The sequence below is a fragment of the Lutra lutra genome, chromosome 9, assembly GCF_902655055.1.
Source record: "Lutra lutra chromosome 9, mLutLut1.2, whole genome shotgun sequence".
Classification (NCBI taxonomy): domain Eukaryota; kingdom Metazoa; phylum Chordata; class Mammalia; order Carnivora; family Mustelidae; genus Lutra; species Lutra lutra.
The window spans coordinates 29,476,062-29,492,524 of NC_062286.1; the positions used below are offsets into that span (position 1 = coordinate 29,476,062).

Below are 16,463 nucleotides of genomic sequence, written 5' to 3' on the forward strand. Positions count from 1 at the left end.
CATCCCTCTAATGGAAACGGCTATGTATTGAGCATGACATAATGTTGGTTGCGTGGCAAAGCCAGCAGAATCCAGACTCCACAGAAAGGCTACCCTTTCCACAGTGAGCAGCAGTTTTCAACATAAATATAGTAAGAGACATGTGAAGCTCAATAGAAAAAGTATGTACTTTGTTTACGGGCAAACTAGACCAGAATCCTGGCTTTGCTACTCGCTGGCTTTGACCTTACGGAGGATACTCAACCTCTCTGAAATTTAGTTTTCTCTTCCGTAAAAAGCATCAGTGATAAAGTCTACCTCTGGGAGTTTTGAAAAGAAATATCCGTTTCTTTCCCCTCCCAGCCGCAGATTCTGTTTAGATGCTAACTACAGAAGGAAAAGAGAGATGGATTCATCTTAGAACCTGAGTGAGCAGGGAGAGAAAGAGACAACAGAGAAATTTAGACACGGCCATTCAGACTTCAGACGGGAGCACTGTCCTTTCCATAAACAAACAAGGATCTGCAAAACATCCTGTCAACTCATATGACTTTGAGTGGCAGGCATTCCACGCATACATGAAATACTTTCTACTTTTGAAAAGCAGAACCGAAAGGAAAGCAGAATCCTAAGTTCAGTCAAATTGAAGCCAGGGTATGATTTTTCCAGAGCCAAGGATGGAAACTATACTCAGTTCTTCTATTTTAAAATGGTTTTAAATTCTTGAGTAGTTTTTGAGCTTCAGGATTCTATATTAACTTGAGATTTGAGAACATTACTCCTTGATAGTCATGGGCAAGTTGATAGAGTATGGCTAGGGAAGGCTGTTTGTCCTTCCTAGCTCCTTGACTCTATGCCCAGAAAGCTCTGTCAAACCAGTGTGTCAATTCCTAAAAAGGAACAGACCCCCAGGTGGTACCTTCCTCAAGTAAACTCACATACAAGTCTCCAAGGAAAACTGGTTCAGCTCATTTTGAATTGTTAGTTGAAAGGAAAATTACTAATCTCTCAAAACAAAACAGATCACTGGCTAAACAGCCTTATTTCCCTTCTTTCTCCCTCTCTTTCCTTTCTCCCCTTCTTTCCTTCCTTCCTCCCTCCCTCCTTCATTCTTTCTTTCTTTCTTTCTCTCTTTCTCCCTCCCTCCCTCCCACTTGCTTGCTTGCTTGCTTTCTCCTCTGATTCCATGACAGATTGATGTCCTCTTTGCTTGAGTTCTTCTCCAGCCCCTTGACTTCCTTCTGGCCCTTTCATCAATTGCTAAGGTCGCAACCACAGTACAAAGACCTTGGCTGTGATTTTTGAAACAATGAGGCAGCAGCAAGGTAGTAACTAAAATGAAGTTCTGGAACTAATGACGAACGTTTTTCCATGTTATTTTCCCCATCACTAGTTCTCTATCAAAGACGTACCCAGAACGCATTCTCTTATAAACACTTACAACACAAAAACAAATCAAGGACACAATGATCTCGGCACGGGTCTTGGAATATTTTGTGGGGTAGGGACACATCCTTTTAAAGCAGCACTAAATTAAGTGTAAAGATAGGACAGCAGTTGGAATAGATGAGCCTTCAAAAAATAAAATGACCAATTTGATCCCATGGAAACTTCCAAGATGATGGGGTACCTGCAGTTACATGAATCATTTGTATACTGAGTTGAATTCTCCAATTACAAGAGGGATATCAGGTTTATATTACTTCCTACTCTACACACTGAAATCCAGGACACTTTTTTTTTTGTTCTTTTTTTTTTTTTTTTAAGATTTTATTTATTTATTTGACAGAGATCACAAGTAGGCGGAGAGGCAGGCAGAGAGAGAGGGGAAGCAGGCTCCCCGCTGAGCAGAGAGCCCAATGCGGGGCTCGATCCCAGGACCCTGAGATCATGACCTGAGCTGAAGGCAGAGGCTTTAACCCACTGAGCCACCCAGGGGCCCCATTGTTCTGTTTTTTGTTTTAAGATTTTATTTATTTATTTGAGAGACAGAAAGAGAGATAGCAGAGGGAAAGGAGAGAAGATCTCAAGCAGACTCTGCACTGAGCACAGAGCCCCCCATGGGGCTTCATCCCATGATCCCAAGATCATGACCCAAGCTAAAACTGAAAGTTGGACACTTAACCAACTGAGCCACCCAGGTGCCCCCAGGACACCAACCCTTGAACCTACCCTTGAATCTACCATTTCATTTTCTTTCTTTCCTGCTTTTAAAAAAATGTTCTTTCCCCTTTTGTCCTCTTGAGAGATACAGAAAGTTCTGATTATTATAGTAGTTACTAAGAAAAACATTCTTTGAGTCAATTCATGAATTAAATGTTTTTCAGGATTTTTTAAATTCAAAGAAGGCTACCTTTCACATTCATACTAAAAAAAAAGTCGGGGGACAACTTTAGAAAGAAAGACTGTAATGGCTATTACTGTCAAAGGGCGGTTCCCTTGCTTCCCCCAACCCCCACCTCTAAGTCACAGCCATTAAAATGTGCAGCTACATTGTAAAATCATCAGGCATTGGGTGCTGTCATTTTTATGACCTTGCCAACACACAGATAACATTGTTATACAATGAACTGGGTGACCATAACAGAAAACGGACTAGTAGTGGAGATGCTCAATTATCCTAGCAAGCTAGGACTCTTGAGGTAACTTTGTGGAGGCAAATGGTCACAGTGGACCCTGTTCCTAGTAGTCAGATTTATACATTTCCCATGGGAGTCCAGGTACTGTAACCAGGAGGATTCCAAGACTGCTGACGGTTTTGTGGGACAATGGCTGCATTTTTTTTGTACCTAAAACAAACAAACAAACAAACAAAAAACCCCAGATCCCTTATAGGAGTTGAATATTATATCATGCCCTAGTTAGTAGGACCCCAACTTAACCACACTGTGTGTGCAGGGGAGGAAAACGACCACTAAGTTCGTTTAAAGAAATACTGCACAGATACACTCACTGACATGCACAAGATGGTACGTTCTGAATCAGTCTCCCATTTACCCGTTGCCCACCAGAAATAATACAAATTATGGCACTTTTGATCACAGAGGATAATACTCTAGATAGTACTATTCAGAGTCAGAGGACGGAGGATTTCATTGAGCTCTGCCAGGGACTGGTTCCCTGTCACTCACTTGGCCTCATTCTCAGTTTCCTCAGGGCGAACTGTGGTGATGATGCCCTCCCTCTTTCACAGGATTGTGGCAAAATGCAAGAAAGTGCCTTACCCCAGAACATTCCAGTATAAATGCAGAAGTTGGTCTTCTAGAACTCCAAATGGACTCAAGATCAAACACAGCAAACCTACACAGACTCAGAGATGCTACTGTGATCATTTACAACTATGAAAACTAACAAACAAACAAAACCCCAGACTTTCAAATCCATCAGAGGAAGGGAATGGGACTTGCAAGTAGGGGAACAACTCTAGGGACTGTAAATGAACGATCAGGGCAAAGGGGAAGTGGGACCCAGGGGAGGGAACTCTGGTAACAGATTCTTTGGAACACACCATCTGGAAAAAAAACAAAGAAACAAAGCCAACCAACACGGTATCACAAATTTTGTTTCCTCATCCTAAAAGCTCCCAAGAAGATAAGCAAACACTTTATTTTGCTTTAAACCAGCTTACAACTTAAAAACTCTGCGGTGATTTTGAATCTGTCTCATGTGTCTCTGTTTATCGCACTGGACAGTACCCACTGCCCATGGAAATAAGCCATTCCCAGCAAGAACTGGAGGTAATTTCTAGTGGTTCTGGTTTAGCAGACTGTTTTGGTGACTTCTCTGGAGCTGGTTTAGAAGCATCGGCAGGTGATAAGTTGATTAAAAATTCCTCTTTCTTGCTGTAAATAGCTTGACCTTCAGAATGTATAATCTTGCCATGTAACAGCCTTGAAAAAAAAAAAATTGCTAACTTTCTCAAAGACATCCATGACTGGTCTCCAGACTTAATTTTCTTCCTGATTAAGCACAGGACCGTTCTGCTGTCTACGTATCACTCAGTCCTCTTTCTCATTACCAGCCCTAATTTGGACATTTAACGATAGGGAGGAACCAAATTAAATTTTTAGAAGGGTTCAAGAACTACGTCTTTCTTTTTCTTTCTTTCTTTCTTTCTTTCTTTCTTTCTTTCTTTCTTTCAGATTTTATTCATTTACTTGACAGAGAGAAAGAGCACAAGCAGGGGGAGCAGTAGGCAGAGGGAGAAGCAGGCTCCCCGCTGAACAAGGAGCCCCATGTGGGGCTTGATCCCAAGACCCTGGGATCATGACCTGAACCGAAGGCAGACTCTTAAGCAAGTGAGCCACTCAGGTGCCCCAAGAACTACGTTTCTTTAAGGGCTTGGTCTCTGTCTGGCCGATGACCCAGAGAAGCTTCAGGTTCATGGCCCACAAGTGAAGAACCATCAGTCTTTAGCTACATGACAGGTGCAGGGAGAAGATTGTACCTGGGCAAAGGCCAGAGCAGGCAGCATTTCCTTTGACAGGGAAAAGCAGGCCTCTCCTCCCGCACCTCACTCCTGGCAGCCTCCAGCCTCCCCCTCAGACTCAAAACAGCAGGAGCAAACAGATGGAAGGACTACATTGTTTCTATTCATGAGTAACCACCACCTGCTGGGACAACCAGCCTTCCAGGTGGAATAACAACGAACGGGTCTGGTAACAGTGTTATCACCACAAAGCCAGCTACTGGGGTGCGGCAGGGGTGGAGCAGCTGTCCTCCAAAGGAAAGGAGTGACAGGAAAAGCTGAGGAAAAGGCCAGAAAGGGCAGGGACCGTGGAGTGCTCCAGGCTAACGGTAAAGCTCCAACTTGCCGTTCTTCCCAATGGGAGAGCCATCCCTGAACTACTCTCAGCAAGAAAAACATGCTGCAGGTCAGTGATCTGAACAGCTCAGGCCTGGACTGTCACAAGGGGAAACCTCACCCTTCCTGCCCGGGAGCGTTCGAAAGAGCCTTCCCGCAGGGTGTGTGCGGTGTGTGTGTGTCGTGTGCAACTGAAATGTTCTTGTTTGCATTCAGTTAAGCACTTCATTAAGCATTACGCTTTTAAGTTTGAATGTGTGGGATCAGTGTACGTGTTCCATGCTTTTTTTTTTTTTTTCATGTGTGCTGTTTCTGGAGTCAGATCCAGGAGTCGCTTCTGTCTGTGCCATGGACTGCCCAGCGACCGAAGGGGACCCTGAGGCTTCAGTTTCTCCATCTATACAACTGGAATAATGATTGCTGGTACACAGAGGCATTGTGAAGGTTATATAAAAATGAATACATTTGCTTAGCACATCATTTGGCAGAGTAAGTGCACAGTAAATGTAAGTTATAATTATTAGGATTAATGTTATAATCGTAATATAATAATAGTGGCGGAAGCCTTGAGCCCTCTTTGCTAGCTCTGTAACAAGCTAGCCCTTTGACCCAGATAAATGTGTTATAATTTTCTCAAACTTTGAAATGGATGGTACATTCTAGAATTTCTATCCAAATCTAAAAGTCTGTGACTCTATAGGCATTCTTTTGGCACGTAAAATAATTATTCATTATGCTGTTAATATTCAAGATAGCATGGGGTTTTTCAAAATCATCTGTGGGCCTTGAAAAATTCAGCACTTGAATAATTCAAACGATACCCTGTCAATGAGACCCCCCCATTTTATTGTGGGTGTCTCTATTATCCTGGAGACAAAATTTCACCTGATAGTTCTTTTCCACGATGCCTCCAGTAAAAGCGAACCTAAACCACGAGCAAACACCCCTAAAAAGTGGCCCAGTGGGCAACCCTGCGGGCCAACCGGGAAGTCGCTGAGCCACACGGCCATGGGCTAAATCAAGGCCCTCACACAAATGGCATAAAGAGGAATTTTTTGCTTGTTGAACTTTCCAGGTCTTGTAGACTCTTCTACATTTTAAGGAGAAGAGGAGAAACTTCCCAGTGCCAGACTAGCCCCATTTACAGATGGGCATCTGAAAGTGCATCTGTCCCAGATCTTTGACGGATGTGGTACCCAAGACCAGCTGCGCCGAGGGAAACCGCCACAGGCCCAGAGCGCTCTGGTCATTTTCAGTCCATCCTCTGCCTCCCGTGGGTGGAGGGGGTGTGGGGAGAGCAGAGCTCCCTCCAGGCAGGGAGCAGAAATGGCAAGACAGCTGGACCCCTTGAGCCTATCTGACCATCCATCAGTCACCTGGGGGAAACAAACTCACTTTGGAATACCCTGTGCTTGTCTCAAGCAAAACAACTGTTTGGTAAGAACCGAATCAAAACAACCTGCCCCCGCCTCTCTTCCTAAAGTCCGGGCACTCCAGAAAAAGGAACTTGTTTGGTTATCTCCCCCCAGGGCTCTGATTCAGAGGCCTGTCACTTCCAGAGGTTTACCTCACTGATTCCGGGTTCTGTCCTCTCCCTTTCCCCTTTTCCTTTCTTAAACATTCTGGCTGGTGACTACCACAGAAAGACGCAAGTCCCTGAACAACAGCCCCATTCCAGCATGGTGCCTGCTGTGCTGCTCTCCTGAGAGCAAGCTCCAGTCAGCCGAATGAACCCAAGAAAGAGAGAACAGGTCTGTTACTTGGAAGCCGGCTCTCAGGCCCCCAGAGCTGATAATCAGCCGCAAGAAGCACTTTGATGATCCAGGTCATCGACAAGGAGGGACACTGAGCATCATCAAAACGCTAAATTGCCCTTATCTAAAGTCAGGAGGACCAGGGGGTGACAAAAAAATTAGCTTTAAAGTAATGAGGTTGAATTAGCTTGTTCCCGAAAAGAGCTATAAAATGTATCTTCAGTGAGTTGGAAAGCATGCCTGAACTAAAAAAAAAAAAAAAAAAAAAAAAAATGCTTCCTTATCTAAATCTACATATCATTATGTTAGTTTTCTGTATTGCAGATTGTTATACACCGTTAAATGAGATCGTTTCCCAAGCTGACCGATCAAGTGAGACATACACCTTTCTCAAAGCACTATTTTTTTCAAATTTCAATGGTGAAATCGATTCAAATCAAATCCAGTCATCAGTCCACTTTATTGTAAGCTCTCTTCTTCATAACCTGAATCTTGGCTTTGAACCTAAACACCACAGACCATAAAAATCCCAGACACCAGGAAATCAACTTGCAGCTTCCTAGGTAGGAATCAAGCAAAACGCCTTATTCACCCTTAAAGTTAGAATAAAATATTGCTGCAAATGACAGATTCTAAAAATAATAATGCTACTACTAAATCAGTAAAAACGCAAATGGCTATTAACAACAGATAACATAAAATACCTCCTTGAATGCCAAATGGAAACCAAGATCAAAATTAAAATTTGTCAGTGCCTTGCAAAACACACACACACTCTCTCTCTTTCCCTCCCTCTCTCTCTCTCTCTCTCTCTATCTCAAAAGTTCTCCAGTTACTTACTGGGGCGGTTCCGTCGTCCTCCTCACATCAGCACCCTGCCTGTCCGGCTGCCAAGTGCTGGAGCATGCCTCGAGCAGCTGTTTCCTTCAAGCTGCGGCTCTGTGTCTTAACCAGTCACATGCGCCTCCTGATAAATACTGCCGCTGTGCCAGGAGGTCAGAAACTGAAGATCATTATTCTCCTAATTCGCAAGCCTCATAACCCCTGAGCTGGCTCAGCCATTTCATTAGCACGCAGAGCGGTGCATTCCACAATTTGTTTTCTTTCAGTGGCAAACCCCAAACAGCTGATAAGTCACCCTGAAGGGCAGGTCACTGCAAGTGGAAAGTTGATGTGTATGTGGGGGGGGGGGGGGCGGAGGGGTAGGAAGGGGTGTGGGGAGAGGAGCTGCAGTCCCTAAGGTCTCTCATCTCATCAGGTTTTCACTGGGGTTCTTGAGCAGCAGGACGAAGGAGACACAGACCGACCGGTGCAGCAGGTGGAAACCATGCTGCGTCCGGGTGCCCCCAGGGTCCATCAAGATGCTGCTCCATCTTCCCACAAACCGGAGCGTCCAGGCTCCGGTTTGTGGGAAGAGCTGTAAGACCGGGCAGCCTGTTGTGAGGAAGGCGGGCTAACCGTCTCAGGATGTTTAGGGTTAATTTCGAAGGCCAGGGCTGCTGTGCCAGGCGATGCTGAGGGGCGAGGGGGTGAGGGGTTAGGGAAGACTATCAGAGGCAGCTTCGTCTAGAGCCAATGGAAATGACTTTCAGGTAACCTGAGACCGAGCTCCCGCACACTGTAGTTATCTGTTGGAGCGAATCAACATTTGGGGGGCACAGCAGAGCCGTTGAGACTATCAGCGGGGGAATCAAGAGTGGAAACAGAAATGATCACAAGATTTGCAAGCCGCTTTACAGATGTGCTGCTGCCCCCTTTGGTGCTAGGAAGTTGAACCGACCTGCTGTTTCCTGTGCGACTCACGAAGGTGGCAGACGTTCTGGGAGCCTTGTTGAATTCATACTTCTCACCTGAGCTGATGTTCCCCCTCTCCAAGGAAAGCCTGTGGGCGCTCTGACTTTGGATAGCACCTGACTTCTTGTTCCACCTTCTAACAGCAGAGCCCACGCAGGCTAGAATGTAGGTATGACAGGCAGTCAGCTCCTTTGGCAGACTGAACATCCAAAAGAGATTTTAAGAGGTTAAAATGCCCCAGGGGATTTCTGTACCATAATGAGCCTGTTAAACTGTCAACCTTGATTTTTAGTAAGTGAGATATTACTCAACAGAGGAGCTTGTGTGGGCAATCTTCCATATCTGGGTTTTGTCTCATAATTATTTACAAAATTAATCAAACCAGAAGTTTCCCTCCATACAGAGGATAGAGTGTTTTTCCAGAATAACAACAACAGAAGACCAAAACCTCTCCGTCTTACCATTCTTTCAGGGGACTCATTTGTTACCTACGTGTGAGTGACCAAAGTGTAAATAGAAAAATGTTTTGCAAGCTTCAAAACATGCCCCTTTTGTGCAAAGTTAGTAATACAATGAAACTACAGATATTAAAATACAATGTGCTAAAATATGTCACCTTCCTAACCCTTTTTCCTCGTATGACAATCATGAATCAGAAACAGAAAGGGAGGCCTACTGAAGACTGGAAATGTTATTTTGATTTATTTATACCTCACACTTAACAGTAATGGAAACTTTTGTGATCTTGTGGCATCCATCAATCACCTTATTTGCAACTGGTGGTGTTAATTATTCTGATGATCCATTGCATACCACATAGTTAATGAGGCAGAGGCTTCTGGAAACCCTTCAATGAACAATGAAAAAAACAGCCTCGGGAAAGGTAAGCATAGAAATTCTCTCATTCCTTTGGGAGAGAGGAAGGGATGGATTCCAAAATCTTACATATCAAGTGGACTGTCAACACAGACAAAGATCCTGGGCCCTTCTGACAGCATCCAGGAGTATCCCGGAGGTTCCAAAAGACTCTTTTCTAACCTTGCAAACAAATGGGGAAATCCCCCCTTTGTGTCCCAAACACCTATAGGTACCAATCTTCTCCTTCAACTCCAAAAGAAGTGCCCTCCTCCCGCCAAAGGCTACCCCCAGCCTTGCCCCAGCTTTCTGTCTCACCTTGGATCCATTGCCAACCATCACACTTTCTCTCCCTGTCCACTCACCCTCCTCATTATCTAAATATGTTCACATTATTTTTACGTCCTAAAAACAATCTTTTTTGATCTTTTGCTTCCTTAATTACTGCCCTAACCTACACATTTTCCCAGCACAGGTGAGCTTCTAGACACACTTCTTGTATCGCTCATCTTCACATCCCATTTATCTTGAGGTTGGCTTCCAGTCTGCCTCTTCCCCCAACTTCACTGAAACTCGTTTCCCCAAGTCACCAAAGACCAATGCTATTGGACACCTTTTTGCTTTTATCTGACTTGACCTCTCTGCTGCACTTGACCTCACTGGCCAAGCACTCCTTAATGTGTTCTCTTTGGGCTTCTGTAAAATTTCATTCCTACCTCCTTCAGCCTCCTACGTGTACTCTTCTAATAGAGTCCCACTCTATTAGAGTTATTTATTATTATTAGTCCTGCTGCTCTCACATGTAAAAATCCCCTCTGTTCTTCCTGTTTTCTAATAGCTCCCATATATCTTAATTTATTCCTGAATGACTGCAGTAGTTTCCTGATTAGTTGTTCTGTCTCCAAAAGCCTGTCTCTGACAAACAAAAATTTATTTTGTTTTATTTTTACACTTTTGTACCTTAAGCCTCTCCAAAACTATGGCAGAATCTCAGGCATCTTTGTATTCCCAGAACCTAGAACAAGGCTTAAATCCTTCTTTTGTACATTCTGTTACTGTTGCATTTTTTACTCTGTGTTATAAGTAGGTCTTAATGTGTCTATGTCCCATTCACACTTTGACAACCTTAAAGAAAGCCTGTGACTTCCTCATTTTATATCCTGTAGTGCCTAATCCAATGTCTGACCTGTAGGAGACACATGGAAACAATGCTGAATGAATAAATGAATGATTAAAGAGAAGGATTTTCTGTTTACTCCTCTCAGAAAAGATGTAAGAAAAGTAACAGTAACTCATTTTTTATTAGACCATCAAAAAATCTTAATTCACATCCCCCCACAAAGAAATTATTTTCACCATATTCTATGACCACATTGTAATACAACTATAAAATAATTGCAAAAGTGTAAGTCAAAAAAGAACCAAGCTCTTGGAAAATTTTTATGACTCTTCTTCTTCAAGAAAATAATTGATTGGAAAGAAATCAAAACGGCAATCACAGAATGCTTAGCAGGTCTCAGTAATGAGAATACCATATCCAATACTGTAGGTAGAGCCAAAAGAGTTAATGAGAAGCAAACTGACCCAAGGAGTTGAAAAACAACGGATCAATAAGCATGGGAAAATGCCAAAGTTATTAAGAAATTGTTTCCAAAGAAGTTTTTTGTCCAAATTACTTACACAATCAAGTTATCCTTGAGTTTCAAGCCACAGATAATTCCCAGGCTGTATAAAATGTTCAAATGAGCAAAAATAACAGAAAGCTAACATAATACCCCAGACACAAAAGCACACAAACAAACGAACTGATAATGCATAATAGTGGAACCACAGACTAACCTCACATATAAACATAGTTTACTGGAGAGATGTAAAAAACTCTTAATATTAAGAAATGCATCAGTATGACGACGTGATGGTAAAAAGCCTTTGAATTAGCACAAGCGGTACTCTTGAAAAGTCTTTGGATAAAATTTAGGATCAATTTTTTAAATTAATAAAATGGAGTTAGGGGAATTTTTCTTGGCATGATAAGATGATCCCAAACCAAACACAAGTGTCCTATAGTATAGTAGTAGAGATATTAAATGGTATAGTAGTAGAGACATTAAAATTAAATTGAGAAACAGGGAAAGGGTGCTCTTTGTTACTACCATAACACAGCACTGTTCCCGACATTCAAGCCCTTGCAATCAGACAAGAGAAGAATAAAAACAAACAAGCAAATAAACGAAAAAACTAAAGAATTAGGAGGAACAAGAGATAAAATTACCCAACTTGCATATGTTATAATCATTTACTCAGTAGAATCAACTTTTTAAAATGTTTTAAATGATTAGAAATGTCAGTGAACAATCACAAAATCAAATTAATTGGGTTTCCCACGTAACAGCCTCAAACTGTTAGAAAAATCATGGGAAAAAAAATCTCATTCAGAATGGCAACAGTAATAAAATTTCTAGGAAAGACAAGAAAAGTGAAGAAAATATAAAGGAATTTATAAAAGTCTACTGAGAAAATAGGAAATCTTTTTTTTTTTTAAGATTTTATTTATTTATTTGACACAGAGAGAGAGAGACAGTGATAGAGGGAATACAGGCAGGGGGAGTGGGAGAGGGAGAAGCAGGCTCCCCGCTGAGCAGGGAGCCTGAAGGGAAGCAGGGCTTGATCCCAGGACCCTGGGATCCTGACCTGAGCTGAAGGCAGATGCTGAAGGACTGAGCCACCCAGGTGCCTCAGAAATATTTCAATAAATGGAGCATTCTATGATTTCCCAGGACTGGAAGACCCAACGTTGTCAAGCTGTCGATTCTCCTCTATTTAATGAATACATATAATTAAATTTTGATTAAAATGCCAGAGATTTTAAACAACAGGTCAAAAAAGAAATTCTGAAGTTTATGTGAAAGAATAAAAAGCTGAGAATGGTAAAGAAAATTTCAGAAAACAACAAGGCTGGTCAAGGGTACTAGGTATTAAATAGGCTGAAAAATCAAGAATTAAAAGTTTGATTCTGGAGCCAAAAGAGGCAGACCAATAGCAGAACAGAAAGCCAGAAATAAAAAAACAAGTACTATATTAAAATGTTTATTTGTTGGGGCACCTGGGTGTCTCAGTGGGTTAAAGCCTCTGCCTTCGGCTCAGGTCATGATCTCAGGGTCCTGGGATTGAGCCCCGCATCGGGCTCTCTGCTCGGCAGGGGGCCTGCTTCCCCCTCTCTCTCTGCCTGCCTCTCTGCCTACTTGTGATCTCTCTCTCTCTCTGTCAAATAAATAAAATCTTTAAAAAAAAAGTTTATTTGTTAATTATGATATTTAAACCCAGTGGGAAAGAAATGAACTATATAACGACTGGTTGGATAGTTAAGTAGAGAGGAACAATAAAATAAATTATTACCAATTATTAAAATAAAATAAAAATCAATTATTACCTCACAAAAATAAAATCAGTTATTATCTCATACCATACACAAAATAAATGCCTAGTGGACAAAGGAGCTAAAAGTGAAAATAAGACCCCACATAAACTTGAAGAAAATCATGTGATTTGTTTTAACATCTTAAAATTATTTTATTTTATTATTTTTTTAAAAAAGATTTTATTTATTTATTTGACAGAGAGATCACAAGCAGGCAGAGGGGCAGGCAGAGAGAGAAGAGGAAGCAGGCTCCCTGCTGAGCAGAGAGCCCGATGTGGGGCTCGATCCCAGGACTCTGAGATCATGACCTGAGCCGAAGGCAGCGGCTTAACCCACTGAGCCACCCAGGCGCCCTTAAAATTATCTTAATTTTAATTATTTTAATCATGATGAAATGCTTTTACCATGAAAATTATTTTAATTATGATCACAAAAGTGAAAACCATTTAAGAATGTTTTAAATATTTAAATAAGTAAAAAGTAAAGTTTATGTATGTCAAAAAAAACCCCACCATAAACAAAATTAAATTGCACATGACAGAATGAGATTAAAAAATGAAGCCTGGGGGCACCTGGGTGGCTCAGCGGGTTAAGCCTCTGCCTTCAGCTTTAAATGCTTTAATCATCTACACAAAGAGGAGAAAGCCATAAGAAATGTGATCATGAAAAAAGACCCAGAGCTGCAATGCCTCACCTTCCCCTGATAAGGTAAGACACTTTTTCCTAAGTCTCAGTTCTCCACCCTTCTGTGTCTGGACTCCATATTGGTCAGCAAGTCACTGGACGAGCAGGTTCAGAGGACGCTGGAAGAGGAGAGAAGTATGGTCTTGCTTGAGCACCGTGGGTTCAGAGATGCCCAGATGGGCTTTTATGTCTACCTGAGATACTCCCTTAAGTAGAAAGTCCCAAATGGTTTCCATCCTATGCACACATGGTCAGAGAGCAGGATGGTCCTCTGCCAACTGCCCCCACAGGAAGTTGCCATTCACCTTGCGCCAAACTCTTACTCCAACTTGGTGACACACCACGTCCTGGTCAATTTGAGGTACTAACGCCATGCTGCATCCCAGCCCTACCTGCCTTTCTTTCAGCGGGCCTTTCACACATTACTTTCTTATTTCTACTAGGTCATCTCTTTCTCAGATACATACGCTTCTTTCTTGTTTCTTCCAACATTTGTCTAAGTATCATGGGGGATTTTTCTCTCCCACTCCTGCTCGTCCTCTGTTCTTCCCCTTGAGCCAAATAAACCCCTAGACACCATCAGTTCTCCTAAGAGTTGTGCTAACCACATGTCTGTAACAAACAGAAAAAATTGTGGAAAAAAAAAATCAGAGCATGGAGTTCTTAATCTCTAAAGCCCTTGAACAAAGCAAACCATTATCAACAAATAAAGAAATATAGTGTCTGCTTTCAAAGTGCATTGCATTTAAGGAGTCACCAAAGCACGTGACAAAAATCTCTGCTCTCAAAGCTGACAGTCTCTCTTGGAGAAAATGGGACATGCAGAGAGCCATACATAAGGAATTCTAATTATAATATATCATAACACTTAATATCTATTAATATTGTACCATACTAATATAGTATTAATAATATATAACAAGCTAACATCTGTGCAAAATACTCATTTAATTCTCACAACAGTGCCCTAAGGAAATGCTATTATTACTATGATGATGACCTTTAATGAGATTAACTAGCCTTGCCCCCAGCTAGTAAGCAGCAGAGAGAGAAAGAGAGAGAAATATAGATGCAAACAAACCCAGGTCTCTCTGACTCCAAACTTTCCATGTTTACTATCTCCACCCAACCAAATGATTTAGTGTCCATGGAAGTTTTCACAGACTTGCTCGTCTTTTTCTAATTAAACCTGCTCGCACTCATGCACAACGGCCAAGTCAACTATATTGCACTGTGGCGTCTAATGACTGGCATTACAACTGCAGTTGTAACAGACCGATTCCCAAGTGAACCTTTTGACACAAGCCATTCACAAACTGGAGTTGGGCTGTATAAAAGTAAAAAGGTGGCTGAGTCAGGAGGACAGCCTCTACCATAGGCTGCAGAAGCTTCTCCCACTCCCTGTCTGGGCATCGTGCCCCCTTTCTTCAGCATCTCTGGAGAAATCCCCAAATTTCTGGACGAATCAGTTACATTTAAAAATGGACTTCCTCTGTTGGTCTCTTTCTTTTTTGTGTATTTTATCTCTTTTCTTTCTTCCTTTGTGTTAAATTTCATTTGTTTTTTAAAAACACATTACATATTAGTGTTGCATTTACTGAATCTAGTTCATTTACATTTACCTTTATGGCAGATTCTTCTCCATCTAATCAGCTTCTCAGACTGGGCTAGATTTCTAGCTGAAGCTGGATTCATTAAACATGAGATGGAAGAGTTAGCATCCAAGACACGAAATCACCTCACTTAGCATAATTACTTAATAATAATAATAATTACTTACATAATAAATAAATAAAATAGTAAATATTATATTAAATATAATAAATAAGTAAAACAGTAGTTTTATTTCTAAACCCCGATTTGATAGCAACTTGCATTAATCTTTGAAGATCTTACCCCTATAAACCACAGACTAGTGGTCAAATTAATCTGAATCTAAATCTTCTAACATACCACTGCTGCTTTCCGAATTTAGTTCTTTTTTTCTTTTTTTAGACTTATTTATTTGAAAGAGTATGCGTCTTGGGGGAAAAGCAAAGGGAAGGGGAGAGGCAAAGGGAGGGGGAGAGAATTTCAAGCACACTCCTCAAGGAGCAGACAGCCTGATGCCGCCTAGATTCCAAGACCCTGAGATCATGACCTGAGCCACAATGAAGAGTCAGCGGCTTAACCCACTGAGCCACCCAGGTGCCCCCTCAGAATTGTTTTAGTTCTTGAAGAAGTTGCTTAGGGGGGAAAAAAAAGCTTCCTAAGGCTGCCTCTGTGCATTTTTCTGAGAATCATTTAGTGTACAGAAAAAATAGAAGGGCAATTTCAGATTTATAATTTCCTTTCTATTCAAGTTTCGGCATCATTGCTGTTTCAAAGGAGAAAATACAAAGCTGATTCAAGGGAAAATGAGGCTAAGAAAATATTTTAAAAAATTTTTCTCGAAATGTGTGATCGCTAAATGCATGAGATGGGCACAGTTTGCTCTTTGCAGGAATCATAGGAAAAGCACTGTTAGACGCTCCAAATCCTTTTTCTCATATGAGAATTTGAGACCCTCCTGCCTTCTCCCCACCCTCCCACTGCCGCTCCACTCTGAGTCTGCTGAACTGCACTGGGTTCATACCATAGCCCACCAGACTTGGCTGGAAGATGATGCTCAGGGTATACTTTCTGAATGAAGGAAGGAACTTTTACACCATGGTTGTAATGATAAAATAGCCATCTTAATTGATGCTAAATCCATCCACTAAAATTGTGCATGCGGGTATCCCCCACTTTTTGAAAGTTCAAGTTAGGCTACTTCACTTTTACAATGAAAGAGCTGCATTAGCACCTGTTTTTTTGGTTAACCTACAGAAATTTTTAAAAAGGGTGACAAGTGAAAATAATGTTCCGCACTTGGCAGCGAGCCCTCACAGGCAGGGCGCACCCCAGAGCCACGTGTGTGGCACCGCCCCCCTCTCTGGGGAAGAATGTGGTGCCACCAAGCTCCTTTCCCAGGAACTACACTGAGCATCTCAGTACCAAGCCCCCGTAGTTTTCAACTGTGTGAGCATCAGTGCTTTTCGTGGATTTATTTTGTGCATCTATTAGTAAGATGTAATAGCAGAAAAGCCTAAGAGAAGTTATTGTTTGGAGTGTGGGCACGCTCATAAACTTTTCCACACAGGGGTGCCGGGGTGGC

General features: G+C 41.9%; 1 protein-coding gene across 5 annotated transcripts in view; it reads right to left on the minus strand.

The window, feature by feature from the left end:
* Nucleotides 1-16,463, minus strand: part of RASGRP3 (RAS guanyl releasing protein 3) — a 104,546-nt gene that overhangs the window by 68,059 nt on the left and 20,024 nt on the right. For 2 of the 5 annotated variants that reach the window (XM_047744150.1, XM_047744151.1), the window contains exon 1: nucleotides 7,378-7,918. The exons of 1 other annotated variant lie outside the window; for it this stretch is intronic. The gene's annotated coding sequence lies outside the window, so the exon portion shown is untranslated. Of the gene's footprint in view, nucleotides 1-7,377; nucleotides 7,919-13,298; nucleotides 13,408-16,463 lie in introns of those variants that run through there. 2 more of the 5 variants (XM_047744148.1, XM_047744146.1) reach the window with 2 other exon arrangements.